Source organism: Synchiropus splendidus, chromosome 5 (genome assembly GCF_027744825.2).
Source record: "Synchiropus splendidus isolate RoL2022-P1 chromosome 5, RoL_Sspl_1.0, whole genome shotgun sequence".
Taxonomy (NCBI): domain Eukaryota; kingdom Metazoa; phylum Chordata; class Actinopteri; order Syngnathiformes; family Callionymidae; genus Synchiropus; species Synchiropus splendidus.
In genome coordinates this window covers 3,676,014-3,698,371 of record NC_071338.1, presented here as the reverse complement: position 1 = coordinate 3,698,371, position 22,358 = coordinate 3,676,014, and positions in this window count along the sequence as shown.

Here is a 22,358-nt window from a genome sequence, read left to right as displayed (position 1 = left end):
CTGCTATAGAGGGAGGTGAAAATTTCATGTTGTAAAGGTTCCCTGCAAAGTTATGGCACAATGCGTAAAACGCGTTTTCAGCCTGAGATAAGGTCGATTCCGCAGCGCCAAACATAAAAATGTTGATAGCTTTAGAAAAACACTTCAGACAGCTTAGATTTGACGTGCAACTACTACAAAGAACCCTGTCTGTTATAGTTGGAGTTGAAAATTTCATGTTCTGAAGCTTCCCTGCAAAGTTATGGCACAATGCAGAAAACGCGTTTTCAGCCTGAGATAAGGTGGGTTCCGGAATGCCAAACATAAAAATGTTGATAACTTTGGAAAAAACATTTCAGACAGCTTAGATTTGATGTGCAACTACTAGAAAGACCCTTTCTGCTATAGTGGGAGGTGAAACTTTCATGTTCTGAAGCTTTCCTTCAAAGTTATGGCACAATATAGAAAACGCGTTTTCAGCCTGAGATAAGGTGGGTTCCGGAACGCCAAACTTAAAAATGTTGATAACTTTGGAAAACCACTTCAGACAGCTTAGATTTGATGCGCAACTACTAGAAAGACCCTTTATGCTATTGTGGGAGGTTAAAATTTCATGTTCTGAAGATTCCCAGCAAAGTTATGGCATAAAGCAGAAAACGCGTTTTCAGCCAGAGATAAGGGGGGTTCCGGAACGCCAAACATAAAAATGTTGATATCTTTGGAAAAACACTTCAGACAGCTTAGATTTGATGTGCAACTACTAGAAAGACACTTTCTGCAATAGTGGGAGTTGAAAATTTCATTTTCTGAAGCTTCCCTGCAAAGTTATTGCTCAATGCGTAAAACGCGTTTTCAGCCTGAGATAAGGTGGGTTCCAGAACGCCAAACTTAAAAATGTTGATAACTTTCGAAAAACACTTCAGACAGATTAGATTTGATGTGCAACTATTAGAAAGACCCTGTTTGTCATAGTGGGAGCTGAAAATTTTATGTTCTGATGCTTCCCTGCAAAGTTAAGGGACAATGCAGAAAACGCGTTTTCAGCCTGAGATAAGGTGGGTTCCGGAACGCCAAACATAAAAATGTTGATAACTTTGGAAAAACCCTTCAGACAGCTTAGATTTGATGTGTAACTACTAAAAAGACCCTTTCTGCTATAGTGGGAGGTGAAACTTTCATGTTCTGAAGCTTTCCTTCAAAGTTATGGCACAATGCAGAAAACGCGTTTTCAGCCTGAGACAAGGTGGGTTCCGGAACGCAAAACTTAAAAATGTTGATAACTTTGGAAAAACACTTCAGACAGCTTAGATTTTATGTGCAACAACTAGAAAGACCCTATCTGCTACAGTGGGAGGTTAAAATTTCATGTTCTGAAGCTTCCCTGCAAAGTTATGGCACAATGCAGAAAACGCGTTTTCAGCCCGAGATAATGTGGGTTCCGGAGCGGCAAACGTAAAAATGTTGATAACTTTGGAAAAACACTTCAGACAGCTTAGATTTAATGTGCAACAACTAGAAAGACCCTATCTGCTATAGTGGGAGGTGAAAATTTCATGTTCTGAAGCTTCCCTGCAAAGTAATGGCACAATGCAGAAAACGCGTTTTCAGCTTGAGATAAGGTGTGTTCCGGAACGCCAAATATAAAAATGTTGATAATTTTTGAAAAGCACTTCAGACAGCTTAGATTTGATGTGCAACTACTAGAAAGACCCTTTCTGCTATAGTGGGAGGTCAAAATTGCATGTTCTGGAACTTCCCTGCAAAGTTATGGCACAATGCGTAAAACGCGTCTTCAGCCTGAGATAAGGTCGATTCCGGAACGCCAAACATAAAAATGTTGATAACTTTGGAAAAACACTTCAGACAGCTTATATTTGATGTGCAACTACTAGAAAGACCCTTTCTGCTATAGTGGGAGGTGAAAATTTCATGTTCTGAAGCTTCCATGCAAAGTTATGGCACAATGCGTAAAACGAGTTTTAAGCCTGAGATAAGGTCGATTCCGGAACGCCAAACATAAAAATGTTGATAACTTTGGAAAAACACTTCAGACAGCTTAGATTTGACGTGCAACTACTAGAAAGACCCTTTCTGCTTTAGTGGGAGGTGAACATTTCATGTGCTGAAGATTCCCTGAGAAGTTATGGCACAATGCACAAAACGCGTTTTCAGCCTGAGATAAGGTGGGTTCCGGAACGCCAAACGTAAAAATGTTGATAACTTTGGAACAACACTTCAGAGAGCTTAGATTTGATGTGCAACTACTAGAAAGACCCTTTCTGCTATAGTGGGAGGTGAAAATTTCATTTTCTGAAGCCTCCCTCCAAAGTTATGGCAAAATGCGTAAAACACGTTTTCAGCGTCAGATAAGGTCGATTCCGGAACGCCAAACATAAAAATGTTGATAACTTTGGAAAAACACTTCAGACAGCTGAGATTTTGATATGCAACTACGAGAAAACCACTTTTTTGCTATAGTGGGAGGTGAAAATTTCATTTTCTAAAGGTTCCCTGCAAAGTTATGGCACAATGAGTAAAACGCGTTTTCAGCCTGAGATAAGGTTGATTCCGGAACACCATACATAAAAATGTTGATAACTTTGGAAAAACACATCAGACAGCTAAGTTTTGATGTGCAACTACTAGGAAGACCCTTTCTGCTATAGTGGGAGGTGAAAATTTCATGTTCTAAAGGTTCCCTGCAAAGTTATGGCACAATGCGTAAAACGCGTTTTCAGCCTGAGATAAGGTTGATTCCGGAACACCATACATAAAAATGTAGATAACTTTCGAAAAACACTTCAGACTGCTTAGATTTGATGTGCAACTGCTAGAAAGACCCTTTCTGCTATAGAGGGAGGTGAAAATTTCATGTTGTAAAGGTTCCCTGCAAAGTTATGGCACAATGCGTAAAACGCGTTTTCAGCCTGAGATAAGGTCGATTCCGCAGCGCCAAACATAAAAATGTTGATAGCTTTAGAAAAACACTTCAGACAGCTTAGATTTGACGTGCAACTACTACAAAGAACCCTGTCTGTTATAGTTGGAGTTGAAAATTTCATGTTCTGAAGCTTCCCTGCAAAGTTAAGGAACAATGCAGAAAACGCGTTTTCAGCCTGACATAAGGTGGGTTCCGGAACGCCAAACATAAAAATGTTGATAACTTTGGAAAAACACTTCAGACAGCTTAGATTTGATGTGCAACTACTAGAAAGACCCTTTCTGCTACAGTGGGAGGTTAAAATTCCATGTTCTGAAGCTTCCCTGCAAAGTTATGGCACAATGCAGAAAACGCGTTTTCAGCCTGAGATAAGGTGGGTTCCGGAACGCCAAACATAAAAATGTTGATAACTTTGGAAAAAACATTTCAGACAGCTTAGATTTGATGTGCAACTACTAGAAAGACCCTTTCTGCTATAGTGGGAGGTGAAACTTTCATGTTCTGAAGCTTTCCTTCAAAGTTATGGCACAATATAGAAAACGCGTTTTCAGCCTGAGATAAGGTGGGTTCCGGAACGCCAAACTTAAAAATGTTGATAACTTTGGAAAACCACTTCAGACAGCTTAGATTTGATGCGCAACTACTAGAAAGACCCTTTATGCTATTGTGGGAGGTTAAAATTTCATGTTCTGAAGATTCCCAGCAAAGTTATGGCATAAAGCAGAAAACGCGTTTTCAGCCAGAGATAAGGGGGGTTCCGGAACGCCAAACATAAAAATGTTGATATCTTTGGAAAAACACTTCAGACAGCTTAGATTTGATGTGCAACTACTAGAAAGACACTTTCTGCAATAGTGGGAGTTGAAAATTTCATTTTCTGAAGCTTCCCTGCAAAGTTATTGCTCAATGCGTAAAACGCGTTTTCAGCCTGAGATAAGGTGGGTTCCAGAACGCCAAACTTAAAAATGTTGATAACTTTCGAAAAACACTTCAGACAGATTAGATTTGATGTGCAACTATTAGAAAGACCCTGTTTGTCATAGTGGGAGCTGAAAATTTTATGTTCTGATGCTTCCCTGCAAAGTTAAGGGACAATGCAGAAAACGCGTTTTCAGCCTGAGATAAGGTGGGTTCCGGAACGCCAAACATAAAAATGTTGATAACTTTGGAAAAACCCTTCAGACAGCTTAGATTTGATGTGTAACTACTAAAAAGACCCTTTCTGCTATAGTGGGAGGTGAAACTTTCATGTTCTGAAGCTTTCCTTCAAAGTTATGGCACAATGCAGAAAACGCGTTTTCAGCCTGAGACAAGGTGGGTTCCGGAACGCAAAACTTAAAAATGTTGATAACTTTGGAAAAACACTTCAGACAGCTTAGATTTTATGTGCAACAACTAGAAAGACCCTATCTGCTACAGTGGGAGGTTAAAATTTCATGTTCTGAAGCTTCCCTGCAAAGTTATGGCACAATGCAGAAAACGCGTTTTCAGCCCGAGATAATGTGGGTTCCGGAGCGGCAAACGTAAAAATGTTGATAACTTTGGAAAAACACTTCAGACAGCTTAGATTTAATGTGCAACAACTAGAAAGACCCTATCTGCTATAGTGGGAGGTGAAAATTTCATGTTCTGAAGCTTCCCTGCAAAGTAATGGCACAATGCAGAAAACGCGTTTTCAGCTTGAGATAAGGTGTGTTCCGGAACGCCAAACATAAAAATGTTGATAATTTTTGAAAAGCACTTCAGACAGCTTAGATTTGATGTGCAACTACTAGAAAGACCCTTTCTGCTATAGTGGGAGGTCAAAATTGCATGTTCTGGAACTTCCCTGCAAAGTTATGGCACAATGCGTAAAACGCGTCTTCAGCCTGAGATAAGGTCGATTCCGGAACGCCAAACATAAAAATGTTGATAACTTTGGAAAAACACTTCAGACAGCTTATATTTGATGTGCAACTACTAGAAAGACCCTTTCTGCTATAGTGGGAGGTGAAAATTTCATGTTCTGAAGCTTCCATGCAAAGTTATGGCACAATGCAGAAAACGCGTTTTCAGCCCGAGATAAGGTGGGTTCCGGAACGCCAAACGTAAAAATGTTGATAACTTTGGAACAACACTTCAGACAGCTTAGATTTGATGTGCAACTACTAGAAAGACCCTTTCTGCCATAGTGGGAGGTAAAAATTTCATATTCTGAAGCTTCCCTGGAAAGTTATGGGACAATGCGTAAAACGCGTTTTCAGCCTGAGATAAGGTCGATTCCGGAACGCCAAACATAAAAATGTTGATAACTTTCGAAAAACACTTCAGACAGCTTAGATTTGATGTGCAACTACAAGAAAGACCCTTTCTGCTATTGTGGGAGGTGAAAATTTCATGTTCTGTAGCTTCCCTGCAAAGTTGTGGCTCAATGCAGAAAACGCGTTTTCAGCCTTAGATAAGGTGGGTTCCGGAACGCCAAACTTGAAAATGTTGATAACTTTCGAAAAACACTTCAGACAGCTTAGATTTGATGTGCAACTACTAGAAAAACCCTTTCTGCTATAGTGGGAGGTGAAACTTTCATGTTCTGAAGCTTTCCTTCAAAGTTATGGGACAATGCAGAAAACGCTTTTTCAGCGTGAGATAAGGTGGGTTCCGGAACGCCAAACTTAAAAATGTTGATAACTTTCGAAAAACACTTCAGACAGCTTAGATTTTATGTGCAACTACTAGAAAGACCCTTTCTGCTATAGTGGGAGGTGAAAATGTCATGTTCTGAAGCTTCCCTGCAAAGTTATGGCACAATGCAGAAAACGCGTTTTCAGCCCGAGATAATGTGGGTTCCGGAGCGGAAAACGTAAAAATGTTGATAACTTTGGAAAAACATTTCAGACAGCTTAGATTTTATGTGCAACAACTAGAAAGACCCTATCTGCTACAGTGGGAGGTTAAAATTTCATGTTCTGAAGCTTCCCTGCAAAGTTATGGCACAATGCAGAAAACGCGTTTTCAGCCCGAGATAATGTGGGTTCCGGAGCGGCAAACGTAAAAATGTTGATAACTTTGGAAAAACACTTCAGACAGCTTAGATTTAATGTGCAACAACTAGAAAGACCCTATCTGCTATAGTGGGAGGTGAAAATTTCATGTTCTGAAGCTTCCCTGCAAAGTAATGGCACAATGCAGAAAACGCGTTTTCAGCTTGAGATAAGGTGTGTTCCGGAACGCCAAACATAAAAATGTTGATAATTTTTGAAAAGCACTTCAGACAGCTTAGATTTGATGTGCAACTACTAGAAAGACCCTTTCTGCTATAGTGGGAGGTCAAAATTGCATGTTCTGGAACTTCCCTGCAAAGTTATGGCACAATGCGTAAAACGCGTCTTCAGCCTGAGATAAGGTCGATTCCGGAACGCCAAACATAAAAATGTTGATAACTTTGGAAAAACACTTCAGACAGCTTATATTTGATGTGCAACTACTAGAAAGACCCTTTCTGCTATAGTGGGAGGTGAAAATTTCATGTTCTGAAGCTTCCATGCAAAGTTATGGCACAATGCAGAAAACGCGTTTTCAGCCCGAGATAAGGTGGGTTCCGGAACGCCAAACGTAAAAATGTTGATAACTTTGGAACAACACTTCAGACAGCTTAGATTTGATGTGCAACTACTAGAAAGACCCTTTCTGCCATAGTGGGAGGTAAAAATTTCATATTCTGAAGCTTCCCTGGAAAGTTATGGGACAATGCGTAAAACGCGTTTTCAGCCTGAGATAAGGTCGATTCCGGAACGCCAAACATAAAAATGTTGATAACTTTCGAAAAACACTTCAGACAGCTTAGATTTGATGTGCAACTACAAGAAAGACCCTTTCTGCTATTGTGGGAGGTGAAAATTTCATGTTCTGTAGCTTCCCTGCAAAGTTGTGGCTCAATGCAGAAAACGCGTTTTCAGCCTTAGATAAGGTGGGTTCCGGAACGCCAAACTTGAAAATGTTGATAACTTTCGAAAAACACTTCAGACAGCTTAGATTTGATGTGCAACTACTAGAAAAAACCTTTCTGCTATAGTGGGAGGTGAAACTTTCATGTTCTGAAGCTTTCCTTCAAAGTTATGGGACAATGCAGAAAACGCTTTTTCAGCGTGAGATAAGGTGGGTTCCGGAACGCCAAACTTAAAAATGTTGATAACTTTCGAAAAACACTTCAGACAGCTTAGATTTTATGTGCAACTACTAGAAAGACCCTTTCTGCTATAGTGGGAGGTGAAAATGTCATGTTCTGAAGCTTCCCTGCAAAGTTATGGCACAATGCAGAAAACGCGTTTTCAGCCCGAGATAATGTGGGTTCCGGAGCGGAAAACGTAAAAATGTTGATAACTTTGGAAAAACACTTCAGACAGATTAGATTTAATGTGCAACAACTAGAAAGACCCTTTCTGCTACAGTGGGAGGTGAAAATTTCATGTTCTGAAGCTTCCCTGCAAAGTAATGGCACAATGCAGAAAACGCTTTTTCAGCTTGAGATAAGGTGTGTTCCGGAACGCCAAACATAAAAATGTTGATAATTTTTGAAAAGCACTTCAGACAGCTTAGATTTGATGTGCAACTACTAGAAAAACCCTTTCTGCTATAGTGGGAGGTGAAAATTTCATTTTCTGGAACTTCCCTGCAAAGTTATGGCACAATGCGTAAAACGCGTCTTCAGCCTGAGATAAGGTCGATTCCGGAACGCCGAACATAAAAATGTTGATAACTTTGGAAAAACATTTCAGACAGCTTAGATTTGATGTGCAACTACTAGAAAGACACTTTCTGCAATAGTGGGAGGTTAAAATTTCTTGTACTGAAGCTTCCCTGCAAAGTTATGGCACAATGCAGAAAACGCGTTTTCAGCCTGAGATAAGGTCGATTCCGGAACGCCAAACATAAAAATGTTGATAACTTTGGAAAAACATTTCAGACAGCTTAGATTTGATGTGCAACTACTAGAAAGACACTTTCTGCAATAGTGGGAGGTTAAAATTTCATGTTCTAAAGCTTCCCTGCAAAGTAATGGCACAATGCAGAAAACGCGTTTTCAGCTTGAGATAAGGTGTGTTCCGGAACGCCAAACATAAAAATGTTGATAATTTTTGAAAAGCACTTCAGACAGCTTAGATTTGATGTGCAACTACTAGAAAGACCCTTTCTGCTATAGTGGGAGGTGAAAATTGAATGTTCTGAAGCTTCCCTGGAAAGTTATGGGACAATGCAGAAAACAGTTTTTCAACCTGACATAAGGTCGATTCCGGGACGCCAAACATAAAAATGTTGATAACTTTCGAAAAACACTTCAGACAGCTTAGATTTGATGTGCAACTACTAGAAAAACCCTTTCTGCTATAGTGGGAGGTCAAAATTTCATGTTCTGAAGCTTCCCTGCAAAGTTATGGCACAATACGTAAAACGCGTCTTCAGCCTGAGATAAGGTCGATTCCGGAACGCCGAACATAAAAATGTTGATAACTTTGGAAAAACATTTCAGACAGCTTAGATTTGATGTGCAACTACTAGAAAGACACTTTCTGCAAAAGTGGGAGGTTAAAATTTCTTGTTCTGAAGCTTCCCTGCAAAGTTATGGCACAAGGCAGAAAACGCGTTTTCAGCCTGAGATAAGGTCGATTCCGGAACGCCAAACATAAAAATGTTGATAACTTTGGAAAAACATTTCAGACAGCTTAGATTTGATGTGCAACTACTAGAAAGACACTTTCTGCAATAGTGGGAGGTTAAAATTTCATGTTCTAAAGCTTCCCTGCAAAGTAATGGCACAATGCAGAAAACGCGTTTTCAGCTTGAGATAAGGTGTGTTCCGGAACGCCAAACATAAAAATGTTGATAATTTTTGAAAAGCACTTCAGACAGCTTAGATTTGATGTGCAACTACTAGAAAGACCCTTTCTGCTATAGTGGGAGGTGAAAATTGAATGTTCTGAAGCTTCCCTGGAAAGTTATGGGACAATGCAGAAAACAGTTTTTCAACCTGACATAAGGTCGATTCCGGGACGCCAAACATAAAAATGTTGATAACTTTGAAAAACACTTCAGACAGCTTAGATTTGATGTGCAAATACTAGAAAGACCCTATCTGCTATCGTGGGAGGTGAAAATTTCATTTTCTGAAGCTTCCCGGCAAAGTTATTGCACAATGCGTAAAACGCGTTTTCAGCCTGAGATAAGGTCGATTCCAGAACGCCAAACATAAAAATGTTGATAACTTTGGAAAAACACTTCAGACAGCTTAGATTTGATGTGCAACTACTAGAAAGACCCTTTCTGCTATAGTGGGAGGTAAAAATTTCATGTTCTGAACCTTCCCTGGAAAGTTATGGGACAATGCGTAAAACGCGTTTTCAGCCTGAGATAAGGTCGATTCCGGAATGCCAAACATAAAAATGTTTATAACTTTCGAAAAACACTTCAGACAGCTTAGATTTGATGTGCAACTACAAGAAAGACCCTTTCTGCTATAGTGGGAGGTGAAAATTTCATGTTCTGAAGCTTCCCTCCAAAGTTATGGCACAATGCAGAAAACACGTTTTCAGCTTTAGATAAGGTGGGTTCCGGAACGCCAAACTTAAAAATGTTGATAACTTTCGAAAAACATTTCAGACAGCTTAGATTTGATGTGCAACTACTAGAAAAACCCTTTCTGCTATAGTGGGAGGTGAAAATTTCATTTTCTGGAACTTCCCTGCAAAGTTATGGCACAATGCGTAAAACGCGTCTTCAGCCTGAGATAAGGTCGATTCCGGAACGCCAAACATAAAAATGTTGATAACTTTGGAAAAACATTTCAGACAGCTTATATTTGATGTGCAACTACTAGAAAGACCCTTTCTGCTATAGTGGGAGGTGAAACTTTCATGTTCTGAAGCTTTCCTTCAAAGTTATGGGACAATGCAGAAAACGCGTTTTCAGCCTGAGATAATGTGGGTTCCGGAGCAGCAAACGTAAAAATGTTGATAACTTTGGAAAAACACTTCAGACAGCTTAGATTTAATGTGCAACAACTAGAAAGACCCTTTCTGCTATGGTGGGAGGTGAAAATTTCATGTTCTGAAGCTTCCCTGCAAAGTTATGGCACAATGCAGAAAACGCGTTTTCAGCCTGAGATAAGGTGGGTTCCAGAACGCCAAACATAAAAATGTTGATAACTTTCGAAAAACACTTCAGACAACTTAGATTTGATGTGCAACTATTAGAAAGACCCTGTTTGTCATGGTGGGAGCTGAAAATTTCATGTTCTGATGCTTCCCTGCAAAGTTAAGGAACAATGCACAAAACGCGTTTTCAGCCTGAGATAAGGTGGGTTCCGGAACGCCAAACTTAAAAATGTTGATAACTTTGGAAAAACACTTCAGACAGCTTAGATTTGATGTGCAACTACAAGAAAGACCCTTTCTGCTATAGTGGGAGCTGAAAATTTCATGTTCTGATGCTTCCCTGCAAAGTTAAGGAACAATGCACAAAACGCGTTTTCAGCCTGAGATAAGGTGGGTTCCGGAACGCCAAACTTAAAAATGTTGATAACTTTGGAAAAACACTTCAGACAGCTTAGATTTGATGTGCAACTACTAGAAAGACCCTTTCTGCTACAGTGGGAGGTTAAAATTTCATTTTCTGAAGCTTCCCTGCAAAGTTATGGCACAATGCAGAAAACGCGTTTTCAGCCCGAGATAATGTGGGTTCCGGAGCAGCAAACGTAAAAATGTTGATAACTTTGGAAAAACACTTCAGACAGCTTAGATTTAATGTGCAACAACTAGAATGACCCTTTCTGCTATAGTGGGAGGTGAAAATTTCATGTTCTGAAGCTTCCCTGCAAAGTTATGGCACAATGCAGAAAACGCGTTTTCAGCCTGAGATAAGGTGGGTTCCGGAACGCCAAACATAAAAATGTTGATAACTTTCGAAAAACACTTCAGACAACTTAGATTTGATGTGCAACTATTAGAAAGACCCTGTTTGTCATGGTGGGAGCTGAAAATTTCATGTTCTGATGCTTCCCTGCAAAGTTAAGGAACAATGCAGAAAACGCGTTTTCAGCCTGAGATAAAGTGGATTCCGGAACGCCAAACTTAAAATTGTTGATAACTTTGGAAAAACACTTCAGACAGCTTAGATTTGATGTGCAACTACTAGAAAGACCCTTTCTGCCACAGTGGGAGGTTAAAATTTAATGTTCTGAAGCTTCACTGCAAAGTTATGGCACAATGCAGAAAACGCGTTTTCAGCCCGAGATAATGTGGGTTCCGGAGCAGCAAACGTAAAAATGTTGATAACTTTGGAAAAACACTTCAGACAGCTTAGATTTAATGTGCAACGACTAGAAAGACCCTTTCTGCTATAGTGGGAGGTGAAAATTTCATGTTCTGAAGCTTCCCTGCAAAGTTATGGCACAATGCAGAAAACGCGTTTTCAGCCTGAGATAAGGTGGGTTCCGGAACGCCAAACGTAAAAATGTAGATAACTTTGGAAAAACACTTCAGACAGCTTAGATTTGATGTGCAACTACTAGAAAGACCCTTTCTGCCATAGTGGGAGGTAAAAATGTCATGTTCTGAAGCTTCCCTGGAAAGTTATGGGACAATGCGTAAAACGCGTTTTCAGCCTGAGATAAGGTCGATTCCGGAACGCCAAACATAAAAATGTTGATAACTTTCGAAAAACACTTCAGACAGCTTAGATTTGATGTGCAACTACAAGAAAGACCCTTTCTGCTATAGTGGGAGGTGAAAATTTCATGTTCTGAAGCTTCCCTGCAAAGTTATGGCACAATGCAGAAAACGCGTTTTCAGCCTGAGATAAGGTGGGTTCCGGAACGCCAAACTTAAAAATGTTGATAACTTTGGAAAAACACTTCAGACAGCTTAGATTTAATGTGCAACGACTAGAAAGACCCTTTCTGCTATAGTGGGAGGTAAAAATTTCATGTTCTGAAACTTCCTTGGAAAGTTATGGGACAATGCGTAAAACGCGTTTTCAGCCTGAGATAAAGAGGGTTCCGGAACGCCAAACTTAAAAATGTTGATAACTTTCGAAAAACACTTCAGACAGATTAGATTTGATGTGCAACTATTAGAAAGACCCTGTTCGTCATAGTGGGAGCTGAAAATTTTATGTTCTGATGCTTCCCTGCAAAGTTAAGGGACAATGCAGAAAACGCGTTTTCAGCCTGAGATAAGGTGGGTTCTGGAACGCCAAACTTAAAAATGTTGATAACTTTCGAAAAACATTTCAGACAGCTTAGATTTGATGTGCAACTACTAGAAAAACCCTTTCTGCTATAGTGGGAGGTGAAAATTTCATTTTCTGGAACTTCCCTGCAAAGTTATGGCACAATGCGTAAAACGCGTCTTCAGCCTGAGATAAGGTCGATTCCGGAACGCCAAACATAAAAATGTTGATAACTTTGGAAAAACATTTCAGACAGCTTATATTTGATGTGCAACTACTAGAAAGACCCTTTCTGCTATAGTGGGAGGTGAAACTTTCATGTTCTGAAGCTTTCCTTCAAAGTTATGGGACAATGCAGAAAACGCGTTTTCAGCCTGAGATAAGGTGGGTTCCGGAACGCCAAACATAAAAATGTTGATAACTTTCGAAAAACACTTCAGACAACTTAGATTTGATGTGCAACTATTAGAAAGACCCTGTTTGTCATGGTGGGAGCTGAAAATTTCATGTTCTGATGCTTCCCTGCAAAGTTAAGGAACAATGCAGAAAACGCGTTTTCAGCCTGAGATAAAGTGGATTCCGGAACGCCAAACTTAAAATTGTTGATAACTTTGGAAAAACACTTCAGACAGCTTAGATTTGATGTGCAATTACTAGAAAGACCCTTTCTGCTACAGTGGGAGGTGAAAATTTCATGTTCTGAAGCTTCCCTGCAAAGTTATGGCACAATGCAGAAAACGCGTTTTCAGCCCGAGATAATGTGGGTTCCGGAGCAGCAAACGTAAAAATGTTGATAACTTTGGAAAAACACTTCACACAGCTTAGATTTAATGTGCAACGACTAGAAAGACCCTTTCTGCTATAGTGGGAGGTGAAAATTTCATGTTCTGAAGCTTCCCTGCAAAGTTATGGCACAATGCAGAAAACGCGTTTTCAGCCTGAGATAAGGTGGATTCCGGAACGCCAAACGTAAAAATGTTGATAACTTTGGAAAAACACTTCACACAGATTAGATTTGATGTGCAACTACTAGAAAGACCCTTTCTGCCATAGTGGGAGGTAAAAATTTCATGTTCTGAAGCTTCCCTGGAAAGTTATGGGACAATGCGTAAAACGCGTTTTCAGCCTGAGATAAGGTCGATTCCGGAACGCCAAACATAAAAATGTTGATAACTTTCGAAAAACACTTCAGACAGCTTAGATTTGATGTGCAACTACAAGAAAGACCCTTTCTGCTATAGTGGGAGCTGAAAATTTCATGTTCTGATGCTTCCCTGCAAAGTTAAGGAACAATGCACAAAACGCGTTTTCAGCCTGAGATAAGGTGGGTTCCGGAACGCCAAACTTAAAAATGTTGATAACTTTGGAAAAACACTTCAGACAGCTTAGATTTGATGTGCAACTACTAGAAAGACCCTTTCTGCTACAGTGGGAGGTTAAAATTTCATTTTCTGAAGCTTCCCTGCAAAGTTATGGCACAATGCAGAAAACGCGTTTTCAGCCCGAGATAATGTGGGTTCCGGAGCAGCAAACGTAAAAATGTTGATAACTTTGGAAAAACACTTCAGACAGCTTAGATTTAATGTGCAACGACTAGAAAGACCCTTTCTGCTATAGTGGGAGGTGAAAATTTCATGTTCTGAAGCTTCCCTGCAAAGTTATGGCACAATGCAGAAAACGCGTTTTCAGCCTGAGATAAGGTGGATTCCGGAACGCCAAACATAAAAATGTTGATAACTTTCGAAAAACACTTCAGACAACTTAGATTTGATGTGCAACTATTAGAAAGACCCTGTTTGTCATGGTGGGAGCTGAAAATTTCATGTTCTGATGCTTCCCTGCAAAGTTAAGGAACAATGCAGAAAACGCGTTTTCAGCCTGAGATAAAGTGGATTCCGGAACGCCAAACTTAAAATTGTTGATAACTTTGGAAAAACACTTCAGACAGCTTAGATTTGATGTGCAACTACTAGAAAGACCCTTTCTGCCACAGTGGGAGGTTAAAATTTAATGTTCTGAAGCTTCCCTGCAAAGTTATGGCACAATGCAGAAAACGCGTTTTCAGCCCGAGATAATGTGGGTTCCGGAGCAGCAAACGTAAAAATGTTGATAACTTTGGAAAAACACTTCAGACAGCTTAGATTTAATGTGCAACGACTAGAAAGACCCTTTCTGCTATAGTGGGAGGTGAAAATTTCATGTTCTGAAGCTTCCCTGCAAAGTTATGGCACAATGCAGAAAACGCGTTTTCAGCCTGAGATAAGGTGGGTTCCGGAACGCCAAACGTAAAAATGTTGATAACTTTGGAAAAACACTTCAGACAGCTTAGATTTGATGTGCAACTACTAGAAAGACCCTTTCTGCCATAGTGGGAGGTAAAAATGTCATGTTCTGAAGCTTCCCTGGAAAGTTATGGGACAATGCGTAAAACGCGTTTTCAGCCTGAGATAAGGTCGATTCCGGAACGCCAAACATAAAAATGTTGATAACTTTCGAAAAACACTTCAGACAGCTTAGATTTGATGTGCAACTACAAGAAAGACCCTTTCTGCTATAGTGGGAGGTGAAAATTTCATGTTCTGAAGCTTCCCTGCAAAGTTATGGCACAATGCAGAAAACGCGTTTTCAGCCTTAGATAAGGTGGGTTCCGGAACGCCAAACTTAAAAATGTTGATAACTTTCAAAAAACACTTCAGACAGCTTAGATTTGATGTGCAACTATTAGAAAGACCCTGTTTGTCATAGTGGGAGCTGAAAATTTCATGTTCTGATGCTTCCCTGCAAAGTTAAGGAACAATGCACAAAACGCGTTTTCAGCCTGAGATAAGGTGGGTTCCGGAACGCCCAACTTAAAAATGTTGATAACTTTGGAAAAACACTTCAGACAGCTTAGATTTGATGTGCAATTACTAGAAAGACCCTTTCTGCTACAGTGGGAGGTGAAAATTTCATGTTCTGAAGCTTCCCTGCAAAGTTATGGCACAATGCAGAAAACGCGTTTTCAGCCCGAGATAATGTGGGTTCCGGTGCAGCAAACGTAAAAATGTTGATAACTTTGGAAAAACACTTCAGACAGCTTAGATTTAATGTGCAACGACTAGAAAGACCCTTTCTGCTATAGTGGGAGGTGAAAATTTCATGTTCTGAAGCTTCCCTGCAAAGTTATGGCACAATGCAGAAAACGCGTTTTCAGCCTGAGATAAGGTGGATTCCGGAACGCCAAACGTAAAAATGTTGGTAACTTTGGAAAAACACTTCAGACAGATTAGATTTGATGTGCAACTACTAGAAAGACCCTTTCTGCCATAGTGGGAGGTAAAAATTTCATGTTCTGAAGCTTCCCTGGAAAGTTATGGGACAATGCGTAAAACGTGTTTTCAGCCTGAGATAAGGTCGATTCCGGAACGCCAAACATAAAAATGTTGATAACTTTCGAAAAACACTTCAGACAGCTTAGATTTGATGTGCAACTACAAGAAAGACCCTTTCTGCTATAGTGGGAGGTGAAAATTTCATGTTCTGAAGCTTCCCTGCAAAGTTATGGCACAATGCAGAAAACGCGTTTTCAGCCTTAGATAAGGTGGGTTCCGGAACGCCAAACTTAAAAATGTTGATAACTTTCAAAAAACACTTCAGACAGCTTAGATTTGATGTGCAACTACTAGAAAAACACTTTCTGCTATAGTGGGAGGTGAAAATTTCATTTTCTGGAACTTCCCTGCAAAGTTATGGCACAATGCGTAAAACGCGTCTTCAGCCTGAGATAAGGTCGATTCCGGAACGCCAAACATAAAAATGTTGATAACTTTGGAAAAACATTTCAGACAGCTTATATTTGATGTGCAACTACTAGAAAGACCCTTTCTGCTATAGTGGGAGGTGAAACTTTCATGTTCTGAAGCTATCCTTCAAAGTTATGGGACAATGCAGAAAACGCATTTTCAGCCTGAGATAAGGTGGGTTCCGGAACGCCAAACTTAAAAATGTTACTAACTTTCGAAAAACACTTCAGACAGATTAGATTTGATGTGCAACTATTAGAAAGACCCTGTTTGTCATAGTGGGAGCTGAAAATTTTATGTTCTGATAATTCCCTGCAAAGTTATGGGACAATGCAGAAAACACGTTTTCAGCCTGAGATAAGGTGGGTTCCGGAACGCCAAACATAAAAATGTTGATAACTTTGGAAAAACCCTTCAGACAGCTTAGATTTGATGTGTAACTACTAAAAAGACCCTTTCTGTTATAGTGGGAGGTGAAACTTTCATGTTCTGATGCTTCCCTGCAAAGTTATGGCACAATGCACAAAACGCGTTTTCAGCCTGAGATAAGGTGGGTTCCGGAACGCCAAACGTAAAAATGTTGATAACTTTGGAAAAACACTTCAGACAGCTTAGATTTGATGTGCAACAACTAGAAAGACCCTTTCTGCTACAGTGGGAGGTTAAAATTTCATGTTCTGAAGCTTCCCTGCAAAGTTATGGCTCAATGCAGAAAACGCTTTTTCAGCCCGAGATAATGTGGGTTCCGCAGCGGCAAACGTAAAAATGTTGATAACTTTGGAAAAACACTTCAGACAGCTTAGATTTGATGTGCAACTACTAGAAAGACCCTTTCTGCCATAGTGGGAGGTAAAAATGTCATGTTCTGAAGCTTCCCTGGAAAGTTATGGGACAATGCGTAAAACGCGTTTTCAGCCTGAGATAAGGTCGATTCCGGAACGCCAAACATAAAAATGTTGATAACTTTCGAAAAACACTTCAGACAGCTTAGATTTGATGTGCAACTACAAGAAAGACCCTTTCTGCTATAGTGGGAGGTGAAAATTTCATGTTCTGAAGCTTCCCTGCAAAGTTATGGCACAATGCAGAAAACGCGTTTTCAGCCTTAGATAAGGTGGGTTCCGGAACGCCAAACTTAAAAATGTTGATAACTTTCAAAAAACACTTCAGACAGCTTAGATTTGATGTGCAACTATTAGAAAGACCCTGTTTGTCATAGTGGGAGCTGAAAATTTCATGTTCTGATGCTTCCCTGCAAAGTTAAGGAACAATGCACAAAACGCGTTTTCAGCCTGAGATAAGGTGGGTTCCGGAACGCCCAACTTAAAAATGTTGATAACTTTGGAAAAACACTTCAGACAGCTTAGATTTGATGTGCAATTACTAGAAAGACCCTTTCTGCTACAGTGGGAGGTGAAAATTTCATGTTCTGAAGCTTCCCTGCAAAGTTATGGCACAATGCAGAAAACGCGTTTTCAGCCCGAGATAATGTGGGTTCCGGTGCAGCAAACGTAAAAATGTTGATAACTTTGGAAAAACACTTCAGACAGCTTAGATTTAATGTGCAACGACTAGAAAGACCCTTTCTGCTATAGTGGGAGGTGAAAATTTCATGTTCTGAAGCTTCCCTGCAAAGTTATGGCACAATGCAGAAAACGCGTTTTCAGCCTGAGATAAGGTGGATTCCGGAACGCCAAACGTAAAAATGTTGGTAACTTTGGAAAAACACTTCAGACAGATTAGATTTGATGTGCAACTACTAGAAAGACCCTTTCTGCCATAGTGGGAGGTAAAAATTTCATGTTCTGAAGCTTCCCTGGAAAGTTATGGGACAATGCGTAAAACGTGTTTTCAGCCTGAGATAAGGTCGATTCCGGAACGCCAAACATAAAAATGTTGATAACTTTCGAAAAACACTTCAGACAGCTTAGATTTGATGTGCAACTACAAGAAAGACCCTTTCTGCTATAGTGGGAGGTGAAAATTTCATGTTCTGAAGCTTCCCTGCAAAGTTATGGCACAATGCAGAAAACGCGTTTTCAGCCTTAGATAAGGTGGGTTCCGGAACGCCAAACTTAAAAATGTTGATAACTTTCAAAAAACACTTCAGACAGCTTAGATTTGATGTGCAACTACTAGAAAAACACTTTCTGCTATAGTGGGAGGTGAAAATTTCATTTTCTGGAACTTCCCTGCAAAGTTATGGCACAATGCGTAAAACGCGTCTTCAGCCTGAGATAAGGTCGATTCCGGAACGCCAAACATAAAAATGTTGATAACTTTGGAAAAACATTTCAGACAGCTTATATTTGATGTGCAACTACTAGAAAGACCCTTTCTGCTATAGTGGGAGGTGAAACTTTCATGTTCTGAAGCTATCCTTCAAAGTTATGGGACAATGCAGAAAACGCATTTTCAGCCTGAGATAAGGTGGGTTCCGGAACGCCAAACTTAAAAATGTTACTAACTTTCGAAAAACACTTCAGACAGATTAGATTTGATGTGCAACTATTAGAAAGACCCTGTTTGTCATAGTGGGAGCTGAAAATTTTATGTTCTGATAATTCCCTGCAAAGTTATGGGACAATGCAGAAAACACGTTTTCAGCCTGAGATAAGGTGGGTTCCGGAACGCCAAACATAAAAATGTTGATAACTTTGGAAAAACCCTTCAGACAGCTTAGATTTGATGTGTAACTACTAAAAAGACCCTTTCTGTTATAGTGGGAGGTGAAACTTTCATGTTCTGATGCTTCCCTGCAAAGTTATGGCACAATGCACAAAACGCGTTTTCAGCCTGAGATAAGGTGGGTTCCGGAACGCCAAACGTAAAAATGTTGATAACTTTGGAAAAACACTTCAGACAGCTTAGATTTGATGTGCAACAACTAGAAAGACCCTTTCTGCTACAGTGGGAGGTTAAAATTTCATGTTCTGAAGCTTCCCTGCAAAGTTATGGCTCAATGCAGAAAACGCTTTTTCAGCCCGAGATAATGTGGGTTCCGCAGCGGCAAACGTAAAAATGTTGATAACTTTGGAAAAACACTTCAGACAGCTTAGATTTAATGTGCAACAACTAGAAAAACCCTTTCTGCTATAGTGGGAGGTGAAAATTTCATGTTCTGAAGCTTCCCTGCAAAGTAATGGCACAATGCAGAAAACGCGTTTTCAGCTTGAGATAAGGTGTGTTCCGGAACGCCAAACATAAAAATGTTGATAATTTTTGAAAAGCACTTCAGACAGCTTAGATTTGATGTGGAACTACTAGAAAGACCCTTTCTGCTATAGTGGGAGGTCAAAATTGCATGTTCTGAAGCTTCCCTGGAAAGTTATGGGACAATGCAGAAAACAATTTTTCAACCTGACATAAGGTCGATTCCGGAACGCCAAACATAAAAATGTTGATAACTTTGGAAAAACACTTCAGACAGCTTAGATTTGATGTGCAACTACTAGAAAGACCCTTTCTGCTATAGTGGGAGGTAAAAATTTCATGTTCTGAAACTTCCTTGGAAAGTTATGGGACAATGCGTAAAACGCGTTTTCAGCCTGAGATAAAGAGGGTTCCGGAACGCCAAACTTAAAAATGTTGATAACTTTCGAAAAACACTTCAGACAGATTAGATTTGATGTGCAACTATTAGAAAGACCCTGTTTGTCATAGTGGGAGCTGAAAATTTTATGTTCTGATGCTTCCCTGCAAAGTTAAGGGACAATGCAGAAAACGCGTTTTCAGCCTGAGATAAGGTGGGTTCTGGAACGCCAAACATAAAAATGTTGATAACTTTGGAAAAACCCTTCAGACAGCTTAGATTTGATGTGTAACTACTAGAAAGACCCTTTCTGCTATAGTGGGAGGTGAAACTTTCATGTTCTGAAGCTTTCCTTCAAAGTTATGGCACAATGCAGAAAACGCGTTTTCAGCCTGAGACAAGGTGGGTTCCGGAACGCCAAACTTAAAAATGTTGATAACTTTGGACAAACACTTCAGACAGCTTAGATTTGATGTGCAACTACTAGAAAGACCCTTTCTGCTACAGTGGGAGGTTAAAATTTCATGTTCTGAAGCTTCCCTGCAAAGTTATGGCACAATGCAGAAAACCTGTTTTCAGCCTGAGATAAGGTGGGTTCCGGAACGCCAAACATAAAAATGTTGATAACTTTCGAAAAACACTTCAGACAGCTTAGATTTGATGTGCAACTACTAGAAAGAACCTTTCTGCTATAGAGGGAGGTGAACATTTCATGTTCTGAAGCTTTCCTGCAAAGTTATGACAAATTGCGTAAAACGCGTTTTCAGCCTGAGATAATGTTGTTTCTGGAACGCCAAACATAAAAATGGTGTTAACTTCGGAAAAACACTTCAAACAGCTTAGATTTGATGTGCAACTACTAGAAAGACCCTTTCTGCTATAGTAGGAGGTGAACATTTCATGTTCTGAAGCTTCCCTGCAAAGTTATGGCACAATGCAGAAAACGCGTTTTCAGCTTGAGATAATGTGGGTTCCGGAACGCCAAACATAAGAATGTTGATAACTTTGGAAAAACACTTCAGACAACTAAGATTTGATGTGCAACTACTAGAAATACCCTTTCTGCTATAGTGGGACGAGAAAATTTCATGTTCTGAAGTCTCCCTGCAAAGCTATGGCACAATGCAGAAAACGCGTTTTCAGTCTGAGATAAGGTGGGTTCCAGAACGCCAAACATAAAAATGTTGATAACTTTGGAAAAACCCTTCAGACAGCTTAGATTTGATGTGCAACTACAAGAAAGACCCTTTCTGCTATAGTGGGAGGCGAACATTTCATGTTCTGAAGCTTCCCTGAAAAGTTATGGCACAATGCAGAAAACGCGTTTTCAGCCTGAGATTATTTGGGTTCCAGAACGCCAAACATAAAAATGTTGATAACTATGGAAAAACACTTTGGACAGCTTAGATTTGATGTGCAACTACTAGAAACACCCTTTCTGCTACAGTGGGAGGTGAAAATTTCATGTACGGAAGCTTGCATGCAAAGTTATGGCACAATGCAGACAACGCGTTTTCAGCCTGAGATAAGGTCGATTCCGGAACGCCAAACATAAAAATGTTGATAACTTTGGAAAAACACTTCAGACAGCTTTGATTTGATGTGCAACTACTAGAAAGACCCTTTCTGCTATCGTGGGAGTTGAAAATTTCATGTTCGGAAGCTTCCCTGCAAAGTTATTGCACAATGCGTAAAACGCGTTGTCAGCCTGTGATAAGGTTGATTCCGGAACGCCAAACATAAGAATGGTGATAACTTTGGAATAACACTTCAGACAGCTTAGATTTGATGTGCAACTACTAGAAAGACAATTTCTGCTATAGTGGGAGGTGAACATTTCATGTTCTGAAGCTTCCCTGCAAAGTTATTGCACAATGCGTAAAACGCGTTTTCAGCCTAAAATAAGGTCGATTCCGGAACGCCAAACATAAGAATGTTGATAACTTTGGAAAAACACATCAGACAGCTTAGATTTGTTGTGCAACTACTAGAAAGACCCTTTCTGCTATACTGGGAGGAGAACATGTCATGTTCTGAAGCTTCCCTGCAAAGTTATGGCACAATGCAGAAAACCTGTTTTCAGCCTAAGATAAGGTGGGTTCCGGAACGCCAAACATAAAAATGTTGATAACTTTCGAAAAACACTTCAGACAGCTTAGATTTGATGTGCAACTACTAGAAAGACCCTTTCTGCTATAGTGGGAGGTGAAAATTTCATGTTCTGAAGCTTCCCTGCAAAGTTATGGCACAATGCAGAAAACGCGTTTTCAGCCTGAGATAAGGTGAGTTCCAGAACGCAAAACATAAAAATGTTGATAACTTTGCAAAAACACTTCAGACAGCTTAGATTTGATGTGCAACTACTAGAAAGACCCTATCTGCTATAGTGGGCGGCCAACATTTCATGTTCTGAAGCTTCCCTGCAAAGTTATGCCACAATGCAGGAAACGCGTTTTCAGCCTGAGATAAGGTCGATTCCGGAACGCCAAACATAAAAATATTGATAACTTTGGAAAAACACTTCAGACAGCTTAGATTTGATGTGCAACTACTAGAGAGACCCTTTCTGCTGCAGTGGGAGGTGAACATTTCATGTTCTGAAGCTTCACTGCAAAGTTATGGCACAATGCAGAAAACGCGTTTTGAGCCTGAGATTAGGTGGGTTCCAGAACGCCAAACATAAAAATGTTGATAACTTTGGAAAAACACTTCAGACAGCTTAGATTTTATGTGCAACTACTAGAAAGACCCATTCTGCTATAGTGGGAGTTGAAAATTTCATGTTCTGAAGCTTTCCTGCAAATTTATGGCACAATGCGTAAAACGCGTTTTCAGCCTGAGATAAGGTTGATTCCGGAACGCCAAACATAAGAATGTTGATAACTTTGGAAAAACACTTCAGACAGCTTAGATTTGATGTGCA